The sequence below is a fragment of the Prorops nasuta genome, unplaced genomic scaffold (genome assembly GCF_024137725.1).
Source record: "Prorops nasuta isolate Cenicafe-Biocafe unplaced genomic scaffold, Cenicafe_Pnas_1.2 PNAS00009, whole genome shotgun sequence".
Classification (NCBI taxonomy): domain Eukaryota; kingdom Metazoa; phylum Arthropoda; class Insecta; order Hymenoptera; family Bethylidae; genus Prorops; species Prorops nasuta.
The window spans coordinates 7,467,951-7,495,166 of NW_027116806.1; the positions used below are offsets into that span (position 1 = coordinate 7,467,951).

Here is a 27,216-nt window from a genome sequence, read left to right on the forward strand (position 1 = left end):
GCTCGTACATGGTTGAGTGCGATCAATTGTATACGAAAAGCAGCTTAGTAAAATACTTTAGGATCGTGATGCTGCATGCTATTTTAACTCTTTTAGCACGTCTATTGAATGTTTTCCTTCCTACCTCTCTTCGTGTCCTCTATATCTCACCCTCTTAGCTTTTTGGAACCCTGCTTTAGCTCGCAGAAGTCACAATCTCATAACGTGCAGGTGTGGACAGTGTACATTAACGCCTCGTACTCCTTGTGAAAATTGGCCATGAGCTAAGCATCCTCGGCTGTCCATAATAAAATCTTTCTCCTTCACTCTCCAATTTTCTTGACCCTTTCCAGACTTCGCCTTTATGACTGCCATTCGCCGCTCGAAGTATTATACTCCAGCAACATGGAGCCCTTCGCTTTTAATATGAAAAGTAAAAGGACCCGTTGCACCAAAGTCATGCCACGAATGGCAAAGAGTTCCATTTTACGCTCACTGTTCACTGAGAGATGATTGATAGGATCCCTGCAAAATTTCTTTTAATGTATACATATAGTCTATTTTCCTCTATAATTGTATTGTCTCTGTCTCTATACATCCTGCTCGATGCTCTGATATACATCGATCATACCAATTTTATATTTTTCATAAAATTTATACAATTTTCTCCTCTAATATTATTTTGAGGTTTAATTAGTAATGCAATGGAAAAAATTTTCAATGTTTAAGTATCACTTTCTCGCTGGAAAGAAATTAATTTTTGAATTACATTCTATTTGCTCGAAACCTTCGTTGTATCAAGTATCATGATTCAACTGTTTATTGCACTGGACGAATACACTCGTTCTCTTATTTCCGTATGTTTCCTTCAATTCATATATTACTTCCTACTAACTTTCCCCTTGAATTTTAAAAGTTTTATTTATTTTTTTAACCCGAAGAGCTTACGCACATTATTAGAATTGTTTATCCATTAATATTAGCAAATAATGGACCTATTGAATTACACACACATACGCGTTACTCTTATATTCTCTACAGCTTTTCAAAATTTAATTGATAGGTTGTAAGAATGTTAGGGCAAATTATTTACAAGCAAACAGCTGTTGGCAGGAAGAGTTTACCCAATACTTTGAAAAGGTTCCTAGTTACTTAAGCCTCGCAACGTCAAAAAGTCTAGTTTAATTATAAGTTTTATCTACGTAGCCTCCCGTAAGCTTTCGGAAGTTTGCTTTAGAGCCCCCGCGATGTGCGTATTAAGGGATTAACAGGAATTAACCCCTTTACGAGGCAAGTTCATCCATTGCGCTTAAGGCCCGTATTTACGGTCCTTAAGACGAAATTAACTTCAAAGCGAACCACCAACACAACACATCAGCCGAGGGCAGTATGTCCCGTTCTTCTATATATATATATATATATATATATATACATATACATATATATTTTATAAACGAATTTGTAGAGCTGCAATGTAATGAAGGAAATAGCCGCTTTTGCAGAAATTTACGAGCGTGTCTGTGTCAGTCACGAACCGATCATACCACATCGACGGATCCGGAAATATTCACGCTCTGAATAACTGACTTTGACACGATTTACCGTCGATCATTCCAATTTTTACTGCCTTTTTGTTAGTGTTTCAACATTTCTATGCTGCTTGGACAAAAATAGGAGAAACGAAATTTCATAAAGAACAATCTACCTTCCGCGCATGTCTGCAGGATTGACGTGATATTGACGCGCGCAAACTATAACGATACCTCCGCACTTTGTAATCTTTCTAAATATCGAAATGCACGAAAGGTTTGCTTATCGTGATATTAAAACACAGCTTTCGAATAAACTGCAAATTGGTCATTTACCCCAGTCAACCTTCCCTGCTCCTCTGCCATTAACCTCATCCCCGCAGGTGCATCAATTAATATCTTTTTAATTAACACTTTCCTCGCTGTGCATTTAAGAAAAACCCAAATATCACGCTGTAGCAACATTTATCATTACTGTTTTATATTTCGCGTTGAAGAAAGCTACGGTCAATAAATCATTGTAAAATCAACGACTGATGAATGTGGTACAGGAAATTATACATATTTTTCTTCTCGCTACTTAAATCAACAATATGGCGAGTTTATTTTATCAAGCCAAGCAGATATTAACCTAGATGTTTAACACCTGGTTTGCAGGCTACATTGCTAACGTTTCGTGTGTACAATGAATCAGCTGGACGAGAGAGTAGGCGACGCCGAGGGAAAGTCGTCTCGCTCTCGACATCTTTTTCATCGTGTGCAATTGTAAACCCAACCTTGAAAATTTTATTCTCAGTAGCTTTCCACTGTACAGTGATTAAATCTTTGTGCGCCAGTAACTGTACGGAACGTACAGCAGCTCGTAAAAGAATTCTGTCATTCGATAGCAATCGCTTTGAGATTTATTTAAAAAAAAGGGAGAAAATTGTCATTATGGATCAAAGCTGAAATTAATCCCTTTGTCTTGTCGAGTGATAGAGATAGAGCAAACGTGTCCTTCAATCAAATGTCAGAATTAGCGTTGATCTTATTCCTGTAAGCCGATTAGAGGGGACAAAGATATTAATGCCTGCCTATAGCTATAGCTTTCATCGAAGCTGATACTTGGCCGTTGACTCTACGTGCAACGTTTTACCGGTCATGTGCTTTTTATGCAAGAACAGCACGGATTATACATATATAAGCGAAACATTTTTACAGAACGTTTGGACGAAACGATCATTGGCCATCGAAACGATGGATTGAATTACCTCGAATTTTGGCAATTCTTTGAAAAACGTAATCCGAAATGGAACAGGATAGGTGGGTGAAAAAAAGTTTATCTTTATAAATAAATAAATAAAAACAGAAGAATCTCTAAGTTTAAAACGGATGCAGTATTTCAAATGAGGCACTATTCTACAACATAAAACTTTAATAGATCGTAAAGTACAGTCGTGCCGTAAAAAGTATTATCGCCTAACGTTATTTTAAGTTACAAAAACTTTTGGCTTTGACATTTGAGCAGTATCTATGAGAGTAGCGTAGAAGAAGAGAATTCGACAAATAAAGCCAGCCGAGAGATCAAGTTAAATGAACCGAAGCCAAAGTCATTAGTACAAACTATCCGTGCCATTAGAGAGAAAGATGCGAGGCAGCAATCTTGGTGTAGGTCAGGGTAAATACAGTAATGGTTGCTGACTTTCTTTGATCTTTGTTAGACAAGGTAGTCGCTCGCACGGAAAAGAAAGGAATCGCCAGATCTACTACTACTCGCTTGGCAACCATAAGAGCAACTGCAGCATTCATTTATTGCTAATGTTTCAAGTAGAAAAAGCTCCAAAAGCTTTCTTGATCGTTTCCTAACACTATTTCGCTTTTAAAAGAATTCTTGAAATAAATTGACTATCGCAATGCTTTTATGAAACTGAATCATCAGCTTTTTGATCGAAACCACGGTTAAACGTGGATTTGTTGCCTGCATATGCACGTTATATTATACCCATTGATTAATTTCCTTTTTAAAATCATTATTGTAATTCACGTTGATAGTTTATATGCTGATATGAAATTCTATGACTGCATTGATTTGAAATTTACGGTTGAAGAGATTTCGCGTTATTCGTATGATCATTACTCGATTTCATGGAGTTGATTTAAAAATTGGACCGGAAAAGGGAGAACGTGTCCTACTAATTGCAATCGTGTGACACACCGCTTCCTGGAAGTATGCAGAAATTAACAAAATCATTGATTCATGGAGCTCTCCTGTAAAATCTCTCCAATTTACATATCAACGAGCAATAATGAGCGCATTTGTGTATATATGCAGCTTACAACTAACACTGCCCATATCTCCAGTGCTCCAGTCTTTAAAACAGAGTTGCAACGATATTTGCTTATCTCCCGTTGACGTATTTAACCGAACAATGATCCATAGAATTTTTACAATCTCACTTAGGAAAAAGCATTTGATTCAAAGAAATCATGCCTCGAATAATAATCCTATTATAATTATTTTTTAATATTAATAAACTTAATTTAAATTAATTAAATTTGACTAAAATAAAACATTTTTTATAATTTAGTCAGTTATCTTTTTAAACAAACAAATAATTATTTGATTGCGACCGTTCTATGCAAGGCTCGTTTAAATCAAGTATTATTATTTTCTCTTTGACAGAAGTTTTTTCAATAAACTGTAGTTTAAACGCAATGGACAATCTACGTGAAATAATGGAAAATAATACATTAATATGTTAGCATCAAAGAGATTAGCAAAGTAGATATTGACATCGATATACTATATATAGATTAAAATTGGGGAATGGATTATCCCTTGAATTTCCCAATCGCTGTTGCAGCCCCATTCAAATCACGATCAAGCGTGTTCTCGTTATCCCTCCGGTTATGAATAAATCTCGACATCTCGGTAGAGCTACGTATTATTGCACTAGCCAAAATTGGACAAAGGTCTCGATCTAGTATTATATTCCTATTGATCAGCTCTTGTTCAACACATATCGTATCACGCATATGCTATAGCTTTTACGCTCTTACCCATCTATGTCAGTGGTGTAGAAAAATTAAACCTTCGTACCTACAAGTTTCAAACTTTCGTGTTACTGAAAATGTTACGAACAGATGAAACACCATAACCACTGCCAGCAGCATCCTATCATTTGTTATAATAGCAGCTTTAAAGTTTCTGCCCCAAATTGAACACGTGCAACTGGAATTTTAACGATGAAGCATCAGATACAGGCGGATGTAAGTTGCAGAAATAGTATCGCGACATCGGGCATGTTTGACCAAGCTTGCTTCTTGTCTCAGAATCTCTTTAAACGATTTCACAATTTCTTCGCAGAATCTCTACGTTGCACAAGATCATGTCGCCCTGTTATAACGAACGTCCAAGAAATCGTCGAGTCCAATTGAACGCATAATTTTAATCCTTGGCTTCGTTTGCCTATATTTATTGATATATATATATATCAAACAATTATGACTATTCTTTGCAATGAAATTTTTGGTGTAAAAATCGTTGGTTTAGGAAAGAATTTTTCGCTCATGTGAATGTTGGTGTATTTATATTCGCAAGACACGGCATTTCCGCTTTTGTTAAAGTGATTGACAAGCAGTGACAGCCATAAAAACCTTTAAGAACATTTAGCGTCACGGTGGCTAAAAAAATTATCTGTTAAAAAGAGCTTACCCCAAATTCATAAGCTTTTAACATCGTCTTCTTTATTTAAGTAAAGACACGTACAAGACAAGATTGATTTACTTCGGTAGGTATAATGAATGTTTTGGTTGACTTTTCTTACGTGTCTCGAAATGTGAAACAGTGCTACGTAATGTTTTCACGTGAAATTACATGATATATCGAATCCAGCATCAATTTTGATGCCAGTGATTCTGTCTTTGATTGTTTTAACGGCTGTTATCAGCGACTATCCTGTTTCTCGTAATTTAATGCATACAATAATTTAATGAGGCAATTAAGGCTTTGTTGCAACTAATGTAATTCATGGAGAATATTAAACAGTCGAGTTTCGTCAAATGCATTATTCAAACATAAATCTTTAAAGCTATATCTAATTTTCTTTTACCCTCGATCTATTTGTATACCTTCTTCAGTTTATTTTACGCCATGGCTGACAGTAGTTTTCATTAACAGCAGGTGCGATGCATCTAACTGTGCCTAGCTTACTAATGTACAGAATCGCCTGATTTAGAACCTTACGAAACTACACTGAGGAATAACTCATCGATATACGAATGTGTAAAGGGGCTATCGAATATTGAGCTAAAAATATTAAAAAGCTGTAATGTAAAGTCGAGGAAAGAAATAAATTTTTGGTTATAATTTATGGCAATTAAGTTGGAAAAGTTTTATTAATTTAAAGGTAGAAGTTATAATAGATTCTGATAAGTTTGATAGACGGTTTATTAGTTTCACGACGGGTACCCTTATCGCACCTTCCTGAATCCTGTAATCTTGCAAAATTACCTTGGGCTACACTTGTTATCAGAGGCGAGCTAATGCTTACGTAAAATACATCGCGGCGTTACGTAAATGCATTACTTATATGCATAGGTGCAAAAGCAAATGGCCATATGTACGTTCGCGTGAGCAAATGATTGTTCATATGATAATCATGGGGGCAGTGACTTCAACGGTAAGGTATACTATATGTACATCGTGGAGAAAAAAAAAGTTCGTCTTACGTGAAATAAGTATTTGATGGTAAAACTTTTTGTGTGCATTTACCAGAGACAGACCCTTCTTTACTCTTGCAAATCATTCGACATAACATTTCTCTGAAATCTGAACAAGCATTACCAGAGATAAGAAACGGATTCCTCTGCAACAATGAGTATCTTTTTCTTCAAAGGGGTCAAGAAGTTGTATAGGTAGTAGTAGAAATGTTAAGAGTGTGTTAATCTCATAGACCAGAGTGTTAATTTAATGTTTACAATGGGATAAAAATAGTTGATGGATTTTTTGTTTCAATGCATCGCGCTGCTTAAGAGAATGGTTGATGCATATAGGATTCCCGGTGCGTGTGCATAAGCATACGCGAGATTTCTCGCTTGCATTTAGGCACACCTCAGCTGGTGACGTATGTGCTACGTGCGTGTACGCTCAAGCGTTTCTGTGCTTATGTTGCGCAGGTCAGTCGCACCGAAAGAGTCCGTCGCTTTCACCGATTCACGAGACACGACTGGCCTCCACTATCACATTTTTATCTTACGTTTTAGCCCGCGTGTCATTGCCCTACTAATGATAGAATTATGTGCTTTTAAAAAGTCTGCATTTAAGCTGAATCTTGATAGAAAGGTTATCGATCGAATCTCTCTGCAAAGTATCCACACTGCGAAAGCGTTTCAAACGGAGTCTTCGACCTTTTCCTCCCTAGCTTTCGCGTAAAACGTGTAATTTCGATCGGTATAAGGGTTACATTAGTCCATATTATTTTCACAAATGGTCAATTTAGGACAGAATTATTTTTACTCCAGTATATACCTATCACACAGTGCAACAGAACTATCATGAAGAATTTAAAAAATTTAATAAAATTTCTAGACTACTATTGATCAGAGAACCGATGCTTTTGATCAGTATACGGAAGTAGAATAAACCAGTCTACAATTACTGTAATATTCATTATAGTTGAAGTTGCGAGTCGAAAGAACCAGCAGAGAATTCCGAACGACTTCTCGCGCTCGATAAATAATGACTGTTGCGAAGAGAGGTGAAAAATGAGAAGCCCCGTTGGTCGGTTTCGCGGTGTTGGGAAGAAACTGGGATTGCTGCTGGGGTTTGAGTCGTCGAGTTATCCGAAAGGGGCAACACGTGCCTGGGAACAATGGGACATCCAATCCTCTTCGCGCTTTTGCTTGTTCGCTCGGCCGACTGCCGAGGCCGAGCGAGGGTAAGCCGATTCGCACTGGACAACACTACTGGCATTGTGCAAGCGAGTCTTCGCCATGCGCCTGTGTGTCCGTCCCTTCGAGACTCTCAACATTCTTACTTACTTACAAACGAAGCTTACCTTTCTATAGATGCTAACTGGACGCACGCGCTTACGCGCACCAGCCGGCTTTTTGCTGCGTCCAACGTACGAGTCCAAAGAAAAACTCTCCGGTAAGGTACAGCCTTTTGCGCTTGACCATATACGACGCGACTACAGAGTGGGCCTATAGCTTGAAATGTTGCACGTGAAAGTCTGCTACGACGAAATGGCTTTGTACCGTTGCTGCAACATCCAGCGTGCCTCGCTGCAGCCGCTACCGTTCCTCGGAAATAGTATCTTTGTGCACCAAACAAAATAGAAATCATCGCTGCTTTGTACACTGGCAACCTTCTAAAACTCCTATTCACCTTTCATTATTCTCTCCTTTTAAAATTGCGAGCAAAGATTTTTTTTTTTATTAAATTTTAGTAGGGTATTCACCCACTGGTTTGCTGGAGATAATTTTATTTTTAAAATGTCCAGTGGAACGGTTAACGCTTGCTGACGTGGTAACTACTTCGACTGGTCGTTTTGCCCGCAATTCTCTCAAGAAAGCCCTCTGCTCGAAGCTATGTCGCGTTAATTTTAATTGCGAGTCGACAAATGTTTCGGTGGATCTCTGGAATCATTTGTACCAATTAAAATTATATTTAAAGAATTTAATGGCGAAGATTGCTGGAATCGAAGGTGACCCAGATTAACAAGTTTTGTGGTAGAATAGCGTTGCCGATTGATTAGGAGCAAAGATAACGTGAAATTGTGGAATTGTTCCAGTTAGAATTATTATAGATTAGGATTTTATTCCCGAACCACTTTTCCACTTTTACGAGCCGGAAGTTTTCAATCGCATCAGCTTCTTCTATTTGTCATTGTTTCTAACGATGTTGGTTAATACCCCAAGGACAAAAGATCTCGTCCGGTTTCCCTTCGGCATGGGCCACGATATATCGCGCTACGTCACGTCACGTCGACAATTGACAATCGACGTCCGACGATCTAACCTATAATTCATTTTGTATTGGCTGCTATTATACGACGGCGCAACCTCCCTATAGTTGCCTGTGCCTTCCAACGAGAACAAATTTCTGTCAATACACGCCGATACTAACTTGTTATACGATATGCAAACACAAATCAATTTACCATTAGAATTTCAAATATCCAAACCACAATTTTTCTTCCACATCGTGATTAATAGCTTTGCTTGCTTAATTATACTCGCCTCAATTTTACTTCAATTATTCATCGTGGATCTCAGAATTGCTCTAAATAGAGCAGAAATAATTTTTGAAGAGGGCTTCATGTTTACTCGTGTTAATTCCTGCTTGCCGTAATAAGCCGCCATTGTACCGTGATCAGCCGATTTCACATTAGCACGAAGTTGCTTAATTATCCTCTGAAGAATATCGCAAAGTAGCTAGATTCTGCACACTTGAAACCACCATTAGCTGCATTTATCTTCGTTAGCCACAATTCGATCATTAATGCTCTTTCCCCTTGCAAGATTCACCCCAGAGATTTAAAAAAATGTGTCGACATATTTTTTTAAACTAATTAGAAAAATTAGTTTTCAGTTTATACACAGAAATTTAATTGGCTTTATCAGAGTGGTATATCGATGATAATTTCCTGCAACATCTGCAATATAATTTTGCTTGCACGAGCATGCGAATTTCATATTACTTTTCATAAGAGTATAAGAGTGGAGTAAAAAAGTCGTGGTGGAAAAAGTTTTCGTAATCCGAAGACTTTTATTATTATTTTCTTTTTTCCTGTTAATATTGCAGAAAACTGTATTTGGCGAATGCAGCCGAATAATATTTTTTAAAGTTCTTCTATCAGAGCCGTGAGAATTTCATTACAGGCAGCTGTTACGTTTTTGCGCGTTATCATCAAATTGTCCACGTGACCTCACTTTTCCAAGCGGCGAAAGAGGATAACCACACGATAAGACTTATGGCGCACCCTTCCTTTTCCGTTCGATTTCTATATATAACTATCCTCTCACCTGTTTTATCTCCCGTCGCTGTGCGAAAAACTCGCAGTGCTATATAGATCTTCGGACGGCCAAGTTGTGCTAGGCGAGCTTTCTCCTAGTCGCGAGCGAGCAGCTCGTCGATTCGTCCTGCGATCACGGTCAAATTCCACCCATGTGTTCACACTCTCACGATACGTCTTTTTCTCATGCCTCTAACCTTTCTTACCTGGATTCATTCGCTCATTTTTCTATTCGCTCGTACTGTTGGCGTTTACCAATGAAATACCCAATCAATTTTTTCATCATCAAACCTCTATACCCTCTCCATGTTCGATCAAATTTATCATCGAGATCCAATTGATTCGAATGGATATAATCATCTAGGTCATTTCGATTACTACTACTATTTTTGATGAAAATGACAAAGTCATTAAGGATGTAAACCTGCTGTCACTTACATGACTGATGAAAATCTAGACAAATTAAAAAAAGCTCTTCATTCAAGATCTCGTATATTTCAATCAGAATTATGTATAATAATTCAAATTAATGAACAGTGTAATAGAATAATACATATAGATAATTAACAGGGTATGTTTGTAGGTCACACGTTTTTATTTCACTCGAATTGCCATTAAATCGTTGAACATCGAACGTTTCAAAGTTCCTCGAGGTGGCTCATCTTTACGTCTGCAAAGTATAAATTAATAGTGACTTTTAGTGAAGAAGACGATGGTACCTGAAATAATGTTGCAAACACTTTAACAAGTGCGTGGGCAGATATCGTCACGCTTATTTCACAAGGCAAACCCTCGTAAATGTCGGTAAAGTTGCTGTCCCACTATATACACGACTCTGCGTACATTGAAAGTGCAGCTTTTAATGAAAGATACACCAGAGCGAATTAATTCGTACATTCATCGCAAATGTTTAGCTCTAAACGGAGAAGAGCCAGGGGGACTGTACGGACCGACTGCTTTCTCGGTTGTTTGACAAACTATTCACGTTTCACTACCATTTGGCAGATGCCACTCTCTCCACACTTGACGTTATCACGTCTCTGCCTTCCACATGGAATTACGCATTTTCCGACGAACGCGTGGCTCGCAAAACTTCTTTACCGTATACGTATGCCGCTCGTTTCGTCGAGAATCCTAAGCATTTAATGATGTTTACCTCATAGCGTTATGTTGAACAAATGGCCACCAGCAGCCGTGGTAAATTGAATATGCAGCGTGTTTTTAAACCTGACCGTCCATCACCGTGAAATACCAAATAAAATTAAATTAAAGTTGGATTTTTATTCGCATCTGCATAGTAACAGTATTAAATCCTTCACGCCTGCCAAACAAATTTCCTATCCATTATTGTTTTCAATGGCTGTTCTATCGAAAAATCTCACGTTTAAAACTGGGTCTATATGTAGTATGTGCCTGCGCAAAATGCTCATCCGAACGTTTTATTCTAATTTTGAATCAAGCGAGCAGCTTTTTTCGATGAATCAACATTTCTCATGATTAATTACTGCATGGAAAATGTATTATTTGTGTGTCAAGTGTGCGAATAAAAAAGTCGATATGAGATTTTTTTTGCTGTAGTGAACAAAGTTTTACAATTGCGTGTCATGAGTGTCCCTAGTATACTAAACGCTACCATCTTTTATGGCGTTGGTTATGGAGAAAAGTTTTTGTTATTCCAGTGTCGAGGAGTAAACAGTCACGATGGAAAGGATCGCTCGATCGGACAGTCATTAGTTTAATCACATCGTTCTTTAAAGCAATCGCGAAGAAAAACTAGTCTACGAAAAGGCGCAGCTGTCGCATTTGCATTCTGATTTCCATTGTCCTTTAAATCCAGAGGATTTTCCCTAAAATTCTAACCAACCTTTCCAGGACACTCGCGCGAGCAAGAAGCTTGGAAAACCTCCACATGTATAGTTATGTTTCCACTCGGGGGAAAAATCGGACACTGAAATCTACGATTAAATTTAAAATTCTTTTTAGCATATAATAGATAGCTGATTTTAGTTGGGAGAGAAATAAGTGGAGAAGTAACGGGAAGTAGAATTTACAGGTACATTTATTGAAGTGCATTAGAGAATACAGGAAGATTGTACGGATAAGACGTAAAATCTGTCTTCTGGTTGGCAGTAGCTCGCGAAATCGACGAATGTTGTTTCGAGTGGTCGTAGAGTTGGAGGAGTAGAATTTACGAGGGACTGTTATATGTAAGCAGCAGTCAGGAGACGTTAGTGCCTATGCATCAACGACTGTCTGCCTACCTGCCTGCCTCTACTCTACTCTACTCTACTCCGTTTGCCTGCGTGGCCAGAACAGTCAGCTACCAAACGCCGATATGGTACACGCACCAAAAGCGTATTCAAACCGAATGCCAACAGCTACTTGCTACGCGATGAATGTGAACATACCACGTATTAAACGTATAGCTGCGAGCTTATTCAAACCATATAACATTTACCACGATAAAAGTCCCCTTGTCGTTAATTTCTATTATAAACGAACAACGACTAAATATACACGATTCGTACACTTAAATTAATTGAACCTAGCTTCCACATATAACCTGAATGAAAGCTACACCTCGTATCAGTCGTTCGAATCTATTTGCGAGAAAAAAGGTAGAAAGTTAATTGTAAATTATTAGTGAGAATATTCTCTTTATTTGTTGCCTTACAAGGTTTCATAACATATATTTTATTTGCCGGCGATTATAATAAAATTTTAAAGCGCATGCACGCAGTACCTGCGCAACGTTTTGCGCACTTCAACTCATTCGATAAGATCTGAGGTTGCCCTGCAGTGGGTTTTTGTACATATGACTTATGGGACTCTGGCAATTTCTTTCAAGAAGCAAAGAGCTACCATACCTCATTCTTCAACGGCACAACATTCCGGCCCTCGCGAATAAAAAAGTTGCAATTTTAATTTTTACAAACATTTCAGACATAAGTTTCTTCCTTCTATTCAGATGTCCACGACGCGTTGTCTTCGAGACGAAACGTTAAATGACTTTTGTAAGAAAATCGAACAATGGATTACTCGAGAAATTATTGCTTTTATTTGCGATTGTAAGGTGTGCGGATAAGCGGGATAATGTGCAATCTATTATATAAAATGTGCATATTATAACAGGCGAGTATGGATTGTCGAGTTGTGCGTACGGGGTGTATAGAGTACATCAGGAAGCCCGTCTGCATGTGCATAGGTATTCGAAGATCTATATTATATACATATAGGAAACTAAACGCAGACGAGTGCAAAAATGTTGAGGAACGGTGAGTGTGCCACACGTGACACACATTCGTTGGCAAAGAGCTATTCTGCTAGGCAGAGTGCTGAGCGGGTCGTCGACCAGTCGACACCGCCCCTTTCGCACTCCTCGTCCTCCTCGTCCTCCTCGCCATCGCCCTCTGGAACGCTCTGCTCACCCCCCCCCCCTCCTCCCTCTCCTACTTCTTTCAATCCGCAACACTAACGGGCCCAGGTCCCAGCTTGCTTGGCTCGGCTTGGAGACGTTACATATATATAGAAGCACACACACACACACACACATACGAGAAAGCAAATCCTCGCGATCCAGTCTCTGCTGCAACCTTTAAAATCGCTAACGCCTCTCTCATACTTTATTCTCTCTACACTACATTCAGTCTATCGAATGTGTTATTAATTATTAATTAACGGCATTGGCAATCAATCATTTAACGCTAACTGGTTACAGAAGGCTAATAATGATACCGAACAAAATCTACCAACCAACTCCCAATTCTAAAAACCCCCATCGTTAAGCCACTGAAGCAGCAAAGCACTCGTTGCGATTCATTGACAATTAATTACCTAGTAATAATTAATGGCACATCTTGGTCATTTTTATACACGATGGTTAACTTTTTTCTCATTGAAACTGCAACGAGTGCTCGGAGTGAGGAAAATAGTTTTAATGGTTACGTTAGTATTAAGTCTTGTTTTCTTCGATATACTGTAACTTACCATATGTTATATATATACATACCTATAGGTAGAAGATTAGTAACGTACACGGATGTAACTTTACACCAACGCTATATAATTTAACGGTTCACACGCGTTCTCCGTAATACTTTCACGTTTATACGCGTGCGGATGAGGTTTTACTGGCTGCTGTCCCCCTGCCTTCACGCATGTCTACTTATCTTCCTTGGAGTTAAGCATTCTGGAAAAAAAATGCATTAAGTTCTTTTAATCTTTTCATCCTTTGTTCGTGAATATTAACGAGTTCAATAAGCATGTAAATGGTTAACGTATGTAAAATGTCAGATGCGCAATGTCTCCATGAAATAAATTATTTCTCGAAGCAATAGGATTCAGTTATCATGCAATACTTCTTTGACAAAAATATATATTCCTCTGTAAACTAAGGAGGGTAACATTTTGCGACTGTAACAATTTATGATGGAGATCTTGGACAATATTTATTCTTGTTTCGCAATTTACAATAAAGGCATTCGCAGCCACGATCGATCGGTGATATTTTAGGGCTTACCTGAACTAATTAGGCCCATAATCGTTCTACTTTGAGGAATTAATATCGTATTAAGAGTATACGTACTTGGAAATGCATAATATGTGCTTCTGTGCATGAATGTATTTATTATTAGTGTACACGAGGCAGTTTGAATTTCTTTGATCGTGTGAGATTTTGAAGCTTATTGGCTAATTATTCAAGTCTCTTGAATGCATCATGACTAGACCATGTGCATACACGTAATGATTAGCAAATAACTAATTGGTGCACGTGCGTACAGGCGTTGGGTACGCATTAGTCAATACGGGAGCACCGATCGATCCGTTATACGCATGCGTATGTCTTGATTAATAATATTGTCAGACCCGCACTGTCATCCATTTGTTACAGACCGCACACTGTATTCAACATCGATGCACTCTAGAGCGAACGGTCATTTAACGACACTACAGTGTATTGCTTCATTTTTCTAATTAATCCCAAACTTGCATAAGCCACCAACATGACGATATTTGCAGAAACCTTCAATTTCACACGTTTCTTCCACCCTCGAGAGCAGCAATTGTACAAAACTTATCTTCTCGATATTTTCGACCAGTAAAATACCAATAATTGGAGTAATGCCGGGGCAATGTATGATAAAGGGGAATATAACGATGCCAGCATTGGGAAATTTATTGAAAATTTCAGTACATCACGCAAAGCTGTAGTTTATCATGCTAATTTCTAATAGAGCATGATTATTATTATTATCCGATTTTAATCTAGCAAAGTGTCGAGAACACACGAGAGCTGTCAATTTGATAAGGAACCAAGAAATATCTCATTTTTAAGATGATAATCAGATTCATTGGATCAGTACTTCCAGTAGGGAGGAAATTTTGATTTAATCAGAAAACTCTCAGGAGAACTTTTCCTAAGGTCTCTAGATCAATTCAGATAATTTCAGTACTAATTAGTGAACATTTTTATTAGTTAAAAGAGAGTAACACACACATTGCAAACACGATGATGATGTAATTTATTAATAGGATTGAATAAAAAATGTTGACTCTGACGTTAAGATCAAGAGAAATATACCGTCTAAAGCAGAGAGAATCCAAAAGCGATCAATGTTTTAACTAATTTATTTGAAATAAATGGCAAGGACGAACCGAGATATATTACACGAAGCAGACGAATAAGCAGGAGGGAAGAGAGAATAAGGGAAAATTGTAGAGTTATCTGGCTCTCCGCAGTAGCAAAACGTTGATAGACGGGGTCAATTGAGGTCGTGACACAATCAACTATATGCTGTGAATGTGTAAAGAACAGCTCAATGTATACATATTATCTCATATATTTATTTAGCAAATTATATATACTTACCTATTCTTACGTTACCAGTGTTCCCCCTCTTTCTCACACTGTCAAAGTAGTACCATGAAGCGAATGATAAAGAAGTCTGTAAATAAAGCAGAAAAAAAGTAATGACGTCCCATCGATCATTCATTGTTTTTTTCGCGGTGTATAATTACTTCAATAAACTATAATTTACTCAAGTTACGAGTGACGAATAGGATGGTGGTAAGGGACGAAAGGCAGCTAATAGGTAGATAGGTAGCAGTGTCAAAACTTGAATTACCGGAAGTGGGAAGAATTGGACGGTGTGGTTATCAAAATGCTTGTTGCGGGTCTCTGTAGTAGTGTATAATAATACAAGACGAGAAAAAGGGGGTAGGTGGAGGATAATACAGGAAGTCGAGGTACAAAGTAACGCAGCGACTAAATTATATCTCTGTTTGGCAGTGTGTGTAAGTGCGATTTTGAGGCTTGCATGACGTTGAGTTGGGAGAAGTAGGCAAGCAGGCAGGCAGGCGCAGGAGCAGCAGCAGGTTCCAGAACGTTGCTTCAAGAGACAACCGGACGTGGATGTGGATCCCTTCGAAAAGTGGCCAAAAACCGAGACGGCCCCCTCACTCCATCTCCCGTATCACGATCTTGCTCGGAAACATTATCCCACCTATCGCCTGCTATCGCAGACAAGCCACTTGAACCTGCAAATAACAATTAATCACGTCCGTTTTCATGCACGTAAATGTAAATCATATGCATAATGCATTTTTGGAAAGATCAGTTTCCCTTGACGTCTCTTCATCATTTCTTCTTGTCCGGGTTCCCCTCTTCGAGATTGTCACGCAACCAACCACCGAGCAAACTGGCACATATACACGGAAACACACACTCAGCTGATCTCGTTAATACTCCCTGCTAGAAGCTGGCTGGCGGCTGCGCGTCCCTCTCTCCCGCAGGAGGAGGAGGAGGAAGAGGAGGAGGTGGAGGAGGAGGAGGAGGCGGTCAACGAGCAACGGGCAAGCACGATATATTTTCGCAATGCATAACATTACCACGTCCGCTGCTGCATCCATGTCATTGTTCACGTGCGCCAGGCCGTGACGAAGCTCGTACGAACGTGTGTGTTCGTGAGAGCAAAGCCAATACACCATACACCGCTCTGGGTTAATCTTCGCGATACTTGTGTATTATTATTCAAGTACGATCGATCCTGAAACCCAGCTGTATATATATATATATATATATGCTACTAGCTGTTACAGCATCACCCTGGTAGAATTCTCTCTTTCCAAGACGCGTTGAGACTTTTTCGCGATAAAACTGCGAGTCTCGTGTATCAGAGATACATGTATATATATATATATATACTATATGCTGAATATGATCGAGAGAAAATGTCAATTACTAGATCTTACACTCTTGTGTCCACGTGATGCAACTGGTCTTTCGTTGCATGGCTCGACGAGTTTGAAATATACTGTTGTATGTCAGGGACGTGGAGTTTGACTGTAATTTTCAATTTCACCGCAGGCTTTCTCTCGGAGAATCGAATTAGGCGGCGCGTAAACGTCAAAGAACTGGTTTTGTCGTGCGGGGAACACAGTGGCCCTACGGGCCACACTGGGAGCGAGTTGATACGCGTGGGGGAAGGGGAGAAACATGGCACTGCAGTTTGCACACGGTATACTTTTGGCAGTGGCTGTAAATTAAGTGAAAAAGGGACGCAGCGGTGACGACGACGACGACGACGGACGGACGGACGGTTGTATGAAAATCGTGAAGCGAATTTTCGAATTGTTGCGTTAAGTTCTCTTTGGAGAACGCCGATATGCTTCTTTGCCACTTGTCGCGTAAGCTTACGCGTTCGGGAGAAAGGGTTGGGAGGGGTGGGGAGGGGCCGGGGGAAAATGGATGAAAGAGATTTTATTATACCTGTCGGAGAACACGATGCGCGCGACAGACAAAGAGAAACCGCAGGATCGTGACGGCGAAGGTAATGCGGGACGCGGTAACACCGACGGTAGAATATAAAGGTTGCAGCTCTCCCCGACTCCGACACCGCGCGCAAGATGAGAAGAGAGCGAGGAAGAGAGGGAGAGAGAGAGAGAGAGAGAGTCGGTGAGAGACAAGTGCCTTTGCCTTTTCGAGCTCACCGCTTTTGGAAGGAAGATGCGACTACGGGATTGAATTTCTCCTGGATACTCCCGGGAACTTTTTATGAGCGCGGAAACACGGATTTGGAATGCTAAGTAATGCTTTCTGCTACAAATTCACTAGCCAAGAAAGTCCATGCTCGAAACCATCTCCGACCCTCCCCCTCCTCATCCTTCGAGATGGTTTAACCGAAAACACTTAACCCAATAGAGCCACCACGACTTGTTTTGCCCCTAGCTTCTTGCCCCTTCAACTTTTCCCTCCCCCCCCCCCCCCCCCTCCCTTCTCAACTTTCTTTCCATAATCCTCCAGCAGCAGCTCTACCAAGGATAATAAAGCAAAAAACGTGATTAACGCTCACTCCCTCTCTCTCTCTCTCTCTCTTGTTTTTTTTTAACTGTGCTCTTATAATCGAAGAGAATTTTATTTGAGATAGCATTTTTGAGGAGTGGAAAAAAGATGGCGGAATTCGAAAGGTTCTGGCACTCATCTGACGACGTTAACTCTTATCTGAAGCTGGCTTCTGGTGGTCGCCGCCTAGCCGTCTTGACGGCGCATTCCGTTCACGGTTGGCCCGCGTCGTTTCTACTTCGGCGGCGACGTTACGTCTTACGGCCGGCAAAGATGACAGTTCTCGATACGTTATCGGCACATGGAAGACGCTTCCTTTCATCGCTCGTCGTCCCCTCTATACCAAATCCACTTCCGTCGCATCATGTCTCTCCGCCGATTCCTCCGAGCTGTGTGCTTCACCCAATAAACGCTTACGCGAATAACGAAAAATCTTGGAAGATCCTAAAGCAGACGAATCAAATGATTTGCTTGAGACTTTGCCAATCTCGCTCCTCTTCTTGCATCGCAACTTTAAAGTCTTTCTTTATTTTAAAACTCTCTCGTATTTACACGTGGACACGAACGTATAAGAAGTGATTCGGCTGTGATTCAAATCATTTCTCCTTATTTTCTCTAAGCTTCTGTTTAACGTCAGGATACTGGGAAAATTTTGAAAGTGCCAGGCTAGCCAAATCCTGTCTGCCTTCCTTCCTTCTTTCCGTTGGTTCTTGGTCCTGCAAACGTGGCACAAGCTCCTTTATGGCAAGCCAACACTTAGTTTTCTGCAAACGTTGCTTTCACGAACCAGTGTTTGCTCTTTACCGAATTTTGCTTTATGCTTTATATGGCACCAGGACGCTATCTTTCCTGCTACTTCCCCATCGATAGATCGAGTGATCGAGCGTTAAAATTTATACGGACGTGTTCGATTCTCTTTTTCGAAAGATTTATTTTTTCAACAAATTGCTCTCTCTCTCGTGTTTTGCATCTATATACTATATATATATATATATATATATTATATATGGGTAGTTTTGTTGGTGCGAAATTTTTATTACCTATTTATATTCATCAGATATGCAGGGGGTGCGTACTCATGTGTTTGATCCGTCGGTCATACCGGAAATATTCAGCTATGTCCTATAAATGTTAAATGCATACTGTAAAAGGCAGCTTTTTCATACATAAATATATAGTATACTATAGGATATATTGAAAATATGCTTTCAGCATGCCGGGAATATTATGAATTTGCTTGCTCGGTGTTGCTAAAAGCGATAGACGCGATAGAATTGATATGTGTCCGCAAACACAAATTCCTATCAGCGCATGTGTACGGGGGCGCACTTTGGCTTTGCTGCGTACATACATAAATATCCTGCTGGCTTGTATCGCAATCAACTGAAGTATTGCCGGTAATTAAATTCACATTCGTGTCGTACCTAATAACGATGCGCGTATCATGCGCATATCAAATCGACTTTTCAACTGCAGGAGGTCAAGAATAAGCTCCAACGAAATATCCATACACTTGGATCATCATTTTTGCAATAACTGCAGAATAAGAGAGAGGGGGGGGGGGGGGATTTTTGGAGTACAAATAAACAATTAGGTAATACGAGAGATCGCAGGCTCTTTTTTTTTCACGCTGTAAGCGCATCGAGAGAGAATTTCCGTTTGAATCGGAGTATTACCGATCGAGCCATTTGATCTTCGAGAATAGTCGACGTTTTCCCGTAACTGACTGGCCCAACTCTTTCCGGCGGACCAGCGTTTGCTTTTCCGGTGGAATCCTTTTTGCTACGTGCTTCATTCACGATCTTTGAATCACCGCGGACCCTCCTGGGATTCGCCTCGACGAAAGAAACGCACGCGGAAAAGGTTCCACTCAGGACGAAACGATTGCATGCTGAAAAATGCAGAGTCGCAGCGTTATGACGTATGGAACTTTTCCGACGAGGTATGGCATTCGATGTGATATCTTTGAATATTCGATGACTCGTGGATTTCATTTGACTTTCATCGTCCCAAGATTTCCGTCGCGCGAGTGCTCGGGAAAATCTACTTTTTCTGTTACATCACGTTATACGTGCTTTTATACCCCGTCATAAAACAAAGCCGTTAAACTTTTTCCTCCCGGCTAAACTTAGGAGGAAGCACATTTTATCACAGTCGTCTCCACCCTCAACCCACCTCCACCCTCTCCTTCTTCTCTCTAGACTTCGTTACATTAATTTTCTTAACGATATCCCCCATCTCATTAATATCCTCCTGTATATAGTACACGATGAAACATTCAAGAGTAAAGTCAATTTCTAGAAATCGATCGGTCCACGTTTTTTCGCCTCGTGTTGGCGCTGTATCCTTAAATGTTTCCACGGAGACTCGTTTTTTGCCGGACTTGTCAGCCCGACTCTCGGCTATAATTGACAATGCGTAATACTGCGCTTGACGCGTATCCGAAAGAACAAACATTCGAACGCTCGCTACTCTCTTCTGATATGCTCTGTCGGATAAAATGTGTATAATTTGTTTCTTCATGGTACTGGCACTGCGTCGATCCTTTGTCGTCCCGTTGTGGCGCTCTCGCGAATTCGCATAACATAAATCACGAGTATCGTTTGACTATTTAAATAGTGTCCGCTACAGACTCCATTTTCCATGTGTAAGTATGTATATGTAGCTTGATTCTCCAAACGCTATCTTTGGTCCATACACAGTCGCTTCGACACACGCACACAGAGACAAGTGTGCATTATTTAACCAAATATTATTTCAACCTGAAAACAGAAGGAAACAAAACAATGGCGATTCATCAAAATTACAAGAGTTGAAATAATAAAGGATAGAGCTATATATGCATCGGCGGACGTATACCGGAATAAAATGAACCTGATACAATCGAGATCTCGATCAACACGTGTTACGAATATTTTGCCTTCAGCGAGTAACTGCTTCTTCCTTCCAGGAATCACGATTTACAGGAAATCTTGATTAGCTTGCAAAGTATAAGATGACACTTGGTATTCCAGGGCATCTCATCGAGCGACGAAAAGAAATCTGAAATGCGAAAGGAGAACGCAACAAGATAGAGGGAAAGATATAGGATGAGCTAAAAATTTGTCTAATCAATCTCTTAAAATTGGCTCTTTTAAGAGCGAGCCCCTTTTCCGACAACGGTTATACGCGTCACGGTACGATAAACTTAATGGCCGTCAAGTTACATAATTGTATAATTGCCACTTGACTCTTGCCGGCTGAGGCAATTCCGAGAATCCACGGCCAGCCTGCTGGGAATTAATGAATTAATTGGAGTGTGGCTCTGCAACTCGGCCCAATTCATTCTTTACCATATCACAATTTTAATATCGCACTTTTTCTCCCTGCATTCTCCGCGATTCTGCCATAATAATGGCGCCGATCCATTTGGATCTTTGCGAATTTGCGAAGCGGCAATAAAGCCACGGGTCAGAAGCAGATGTGGTCCACGAAGCTTAAGCGGAAAAGCTGCAAGAAACTTTAAGACTCCTTAGCTGCATTCACCTCCGCCACCGCCACCAGCAAAGTTTTTCTATTAATTGCCTATCCACTTTGGGCAGTATCTATGTAGTTATCCGTATCAGCTTTCTTGGACGATGGGATAAAGTCATACCAGCCGTGCTTTCTATTCTTAAGAGGCGGTTAATCTTATTTTTTATTAGCTTCCAGCCTTAGGAATTGCTATCGGTTATTACAATTAACATTCGAACGACTCGTTATAAGCTCGAGCACTCATTCGATGCAACGTGTAATTAAAAATCGCGAGATGCTAATCGCGAAAGTCCGATCGGTTTATCATTATAATACCAACTATTCTGTCTTCTGTGTGGACATAAAAATATTCTAGCTATATTACAATTATTTCGACAAACACATCCATAAACTCTGATTGTGCTATAACAATTTCCTCAATTAAACATCACGCCGTGCGAACTTCATTAATGTAATTTCAGTATCTTTGAATCGTACATGCTAACGCATCTATATTTTCTACGAAAAAATACAGTCACGATTCTTCGCGTGCGCTGAAAATTACGAAAATTTTGGTCTTCGCAAAATTCTTTCAACCTCCAACAGTGAAAAAGGTCGAAAATCGATAGAAGATTGAGTCGTGCAAGTCAGAGCTGCAATTGTTTCTTTTACAGTATTCGAATTGACACGGACAAATAAAGAAACTCGACTCCCAACGAAACGAAGAAAAAATGATTTCGATATCAATGACGTTGCTAGGTGGTGCATGATGATTCGTCATTTAGGGAGTTGGTTGAAAAAAAATTCTTTCTTACTCACTTTCCTTGGTCGATTTTTCCGCGTCATCGACTTCTCTACCACTTTATGATTTAGCAGCATACTTTTTTTAGCTGCCAGGCTATTCAACGGTTGGTGGGTAAAACGCCAGAAAGCAAGTGGGTTGCCGGCAAAGAAAACAGACGACAGGAGTACGAAAGAGATTGTGAATAGAACTAGGGATGAGGATAGGTTAGTGCGACTGGCGAGAGTCGAGAGAGTGGGACGAGGAGAAAAACGACGGACGTGGTTCGCGAGACGAGACCGAAAGCTCAATCGAGACTTGGGCGACTGGGCGTCAGTCGTTAACTTTTTTTTTGTTAGTCTGAATCACGGTTTGCTGCACTACGTACCTTATTTTCCAGGATTCGCGACCAACATCCATCCTCTTGCTCGATCGCAGCAACACTCTGAACCTCTCCTCCGTCCATCCCACAGTTACGATTTTTACTCCTCCCTACGCGGTATCTCCCATTTCTCGCATCCTTTCAATTACTCCTCTTTATTCCTTCTCCCATCTCAATACTCTCCTTCCCCTTTCCCAAGAAAATCACTACGCGCCAATTTCCACGCCAACACAGCACTTTTATCTTTATGACGTTTCTCTTCCTCGATACCCTTTACGTATTTTTACACGATGCATGAAATTCAAGAGAGGGTGGGGGGTGATAGAATTCCCTCGACGCAACATAAAAGCCACGCGGCCAATACGGTTAATTAAGCATCAACGCGTGCAACTTTCGAAATAATAAATTGTACAGCGAGTGGCACATAGGAAGCAGTCCCTTATTAAACTGTTTTCATGAAAGAGCCGAGTTGAGTTTTGAATTGAACATTTTTGGCTATTCGAGAAATGATTAATGTTGGTTCGGTTAGTCTAGCAGGTGGATTTTATTATCAAACCGCCGAATTACGCAAGGAAACGGTTTGCGAGGCAGTGTGCAGCTGCAGAGCCGGTATCGATTTTCGATAGAGCTCGGAAACCGCATTGACTGCGGAGCTCAGTCGCGTTCAGGTGGACTCTCATTAAGAGGCCAGTCCATGCAAAAGCGAGAGCCGCAAATTCTGTTGCTAGTGCCAGTGGTGCTAGCGGTGCTGCAGCTGCATCTATCGCGCGGAAGAGATACAAGTGCAACAAAAAGAGAATTCGTCGCTCGTTCGGTAAACGTATCCACATATATAAATAAACGACCACGCGTAAATCCAACCTCCTCTTCCGTTAGACGGTTTACTAGCGCGTGCACAATTATTTGCCCTCTGCGATACGAGCTTCTTTTTTCTCATCTCTTATGCTTCTCTATTTATTGTCCTTGCTATACTTTTTTTCCTGCTCTTTCACTCCCCCCACCCCCTTTTTTACGATTGCCCCTACCAGCCTCTTTACGATGGCAGATCTTGTCGTTCGTTGAAAACATGTTTAATTAAACGTCGACAAAATTTAAAGCGTTGACAAAAATGTCACGATAGTTTTACAGCCCGACACTCCTTCGCTGTTCAGCTATGTGTACTATACTATATATATAGCTCTTACCGCGTTTAACGTCCCTTTGGATATAAAATTTTCTTTTTAATTTACAATGTCACAAAAATCTTGTTACTCAACGTGTGTTACCGTCGCCTTAAATTTTGCAAATTTCATGGTTTTGGCATTATTCCTCTTCTTTTTTTGCGAATCAATAATTGTTGATACGCTGTCACAGCTGTTTCGTATTTATTTATTTACGTCCCTTGGTCGATGTGCTATTTAGTTAAATTCTCTCGTTCCCGTCTGGCACATAACGATACCACCGTCTTTCAATTCTGCTCAAACCACTCCCTGTAGGTTGTATCTCCGAATTGCGAGCGCTCTCCTGCATACACCGTCGCATTTTTCTCTATTTCCGTATACATCTATTCCGTTTCCCCCTTCATCGTCCCAGCACATTGCAATAGCGCGATTTATCGAGCACACGAACATAAATAAGTCGCGGCACATAAATGCGTCGGTGTCGGGCTTGGTGGTGGAGGTGAAAGAGGGTAGAGGGAGGGGGGGGGGGGAGGGGTCTAGGTACGCGCTCCCAGAGTGCGATAGGATGAAAACGGTAGGTATAGAGAGAAGGGATTTACAATGTATCGCGAAGCTACTACAGCCGATAGATAATCAGACCGATCCGACACTCGATCGCAACAGGTTTATCTATCGCGAGACACTCTCGCTGGCTTTCCAACGGGCAGCGAATATTACTCTGACAGATCTACGATCGAATCTATTCCAAATTCAAACTTGTGTCATTCCGAAAGGATAGCGCCGATCCACTTTCAATATTTCACACTTGTACCGAGCCCCGTTGCTCCAATGAATACAGACTGACATAAGGGAGTTCTTATCGCTCGACTGAACGGAAAATGAACGAGCGAACTGTTCGATAAGCCATCGCCGCCTTTTTATTAATGCTCCAACAACATTAGAATGCTATTAGAGTATATCGAGCTCTCGACAATATTTGCTTGCCACATGCAACACTTGCACACTGACTATAATATATATATATATATATATATATATATTCACTATTCGGTATATATACTTCATTCAGTAGCTAAAATTATCTAGGAAATGCTTTGGAGTTTTATGATAATTCAATCATTCAACGATACGTTTAGATATTCGTATAGGGTTCTTCCTTGGCAACGTCATTCTCAGCTGTTTCAACTGAATTTTTTGTAATATTTCTATTTTTTTTTTGTTATTTGTATCTTCGGATATTTCGACATGACCTGGTAAGGGCTAATAAATCATGCAGTGGTACGACATGCGTTGGGGGAATTAGGTGGGAACTGTATCGGTGCTAACGAGGGAGTTTAAAGAAAATTCAGCGAGTAGTAAACTGGTTCGAGAGAACTTTCAAAGGACATAAAGCAGCATTTGGGTGGCAAGCGAGTTCTCTGAACATTTCAGTGTATAAGGACGACCAGTTGGAGACCGAGGCGATCCTGCACGAGCCCTTTCGCTTCTCTCACTCTCTATCACTTCCCGTATAAATACCGTAATATATTATACCTCGAATCACAGCAAACCTGGATCTCGGTCGTGTCGTACACGTTGAACAATTAAGATAAGTTATCGCCCGACCATTTCAATGGTTGGTATATACTTCTCCTCCTCTTCATTTTTGCCTAATAAAAATCACGAAAATCCTTTCAAGAAGAATCGACAGTCCATTCACGATTTCTGATATATCTAATCTAAAAAAAGGATTTTAATGTTCCGCGAAAACAAATAAGGGCTTTGTAGTATATAGATACGTATTATTAAAAAAGACTTTTTATTCGGAGACATATTTACAATTATATTTTTAACAGTTTAGCTACGTCACAGTGGCAGATAGTTCATCGGTAAGAACCAATCGAGTGGCATTCGCGACGAAGGCGAATCAGGAAAATCTTCGGATGACAAATGCAATTCTCGTCCTTTCGTTCTTCATGGAAACAGGGTTATCAGCACCAATCTTACGCGATACTTCAGCGTCTAATGAGACGTTAGTCGATATCTTGCCGCGCTTTCCGCGATCCTTAAATTCCCGAGTGTGTCTCCCCTCCATGCTCCGTACTATTCCTCATTATCCTATTTCCGTTAAAACCTAACGCTATCCTTATCCTCAGCAACGATCTTCACCTTCATGCAGATACTAGACCAGATTTAGATAACCCCGTCGTCGACTAAATCCAGCAGCCGATTATTTATATACGCTACCGGGAAACTTTTAGCGTAGGACGATTTTTTATTTCACGCCAACTCTTGCAGCAAATGGGCCAGAAACGGAAACGGAAACGGAAATAGAGAGGAAAGAGTAGCTGCAGTTTCACTTTCGCTGTTAATATAGCAGCAACAATTTACCGAGGATATTCCAAAACAATGATCGAGTACTGAATACATAGTCTCCAGTATATAACGAGGAAGAATTATTAAAACGCATCGGAAATAGTTGGTGCGTCTTTAAAGCCGATAATTTTCACACTCGTGACTTTGGCATTGAAACGTCGATACGATCTCAGCCTAAGACATTGCGCGCTGAAAGTTTATTTGCACGACTCATAGGCGCACATTTGCGTCTCGTTGAGCCAACGCTATTTGATGCTTGTCTATATATATATATATATATGTATATACCGTACAGGTGGTACGTATACTCGTCGCTGTGGTATTGGTGGTAGCAGAGAGCGGAGGCTAATCATTCGCGTGGATCTCGCGAACATTTTCGACAAAAAGTGCACCGGCGGTCGACTGTTGCTGACTACTCGGTCTGGCCGCTGCTACTACAACAGCAGAGGTTAAGTGAAATACGTTTCACGATCCCTGAATAAAGCGTAGCGTGTTCCAGGATCGTGAGTGGATTGGAAATATCCTGCGCGCGACATTGCGTCTCTTTGGTGGTGTCGGGAACGATCGGTAGCTGCGGTATTTGCAGCTGCTTGTTGCCGAGCAGAGCCTCCCCCCCCCCATCCTCCCCCCCTTAAAAATCCCGAGGAAGGTATATAGGTCTATATACATGCATTTATCCTGCTTTTTATCCTGCAGCGTCAAATCGTCATCCCGAAAGGAATATGGCGAGCTTGTCCAGCAGACCTTGGCTAATCTGTATTATATATAGACTACATTATCATAATAGTCAAAGAGTACAATTCATTCCCATTCAACGTTTCCTGCCAATATTTTTACACGGAGCTCCGGGCAGAATTGGACAGAGATATAGTTGAAAGCGAGACCTAAATATTTCCGGTTCCTGCCCGATGAACTTATCATATCGCCCCCGCTTTGCCACCTAGCGAAATGCAATGAGATTTTTTGCAGTTTTTCGCTTTCGTTGATCAGATGAAACGGGAAAATGTTTAATTTTGGAAGGGTGATATTTTTTACTGTTACATTTTGTCTTGTTGATGGGGTAGGAAGAGCGCAGTAAAGAGGAGATGGAAATTTTGGGAAGGCAATAGTTTTGAGCGTTGGATTCTAGCCAACGAGCAGGTGCAATCACCTTCTTCGTAGAGCCAGCAGAGCTGCCATAATAGGACCCGGTTCTCGTTT

General features: G+C 40.4%; 1 protein-coding gene and 1 long non-coding RNA gene across 12 annotated transcripts in view; one reads left to right on the plus strand and one right to left on the minus strand.

Annotated features, from left to right (window-relative positions):
- The window catches only part of LOC136776083 (growth factor receptor-bound protein 14-like), a 294,314-nt gene that overhangs the window by 120,234 nt on the left and 146,864 nt on the right, over positions 1 to 27,216 (plus strand). The window lies entirely within an intron of this gene.
- On the minus strand, positions 10,088 to 14,212 carry LOC136776084 (uncharacterized). Its single transcript, XR_010823027.1, has 3 exons — positions 14,091 to 14,212; positions 13,515 to 13,694; positions 10,088 to 10,175 (listed from the first exon to the last, which is right to left on the minus strand). It is a non-coding gene; the product is annotated as an uncharacterized lncRNA (long non-coding RNA).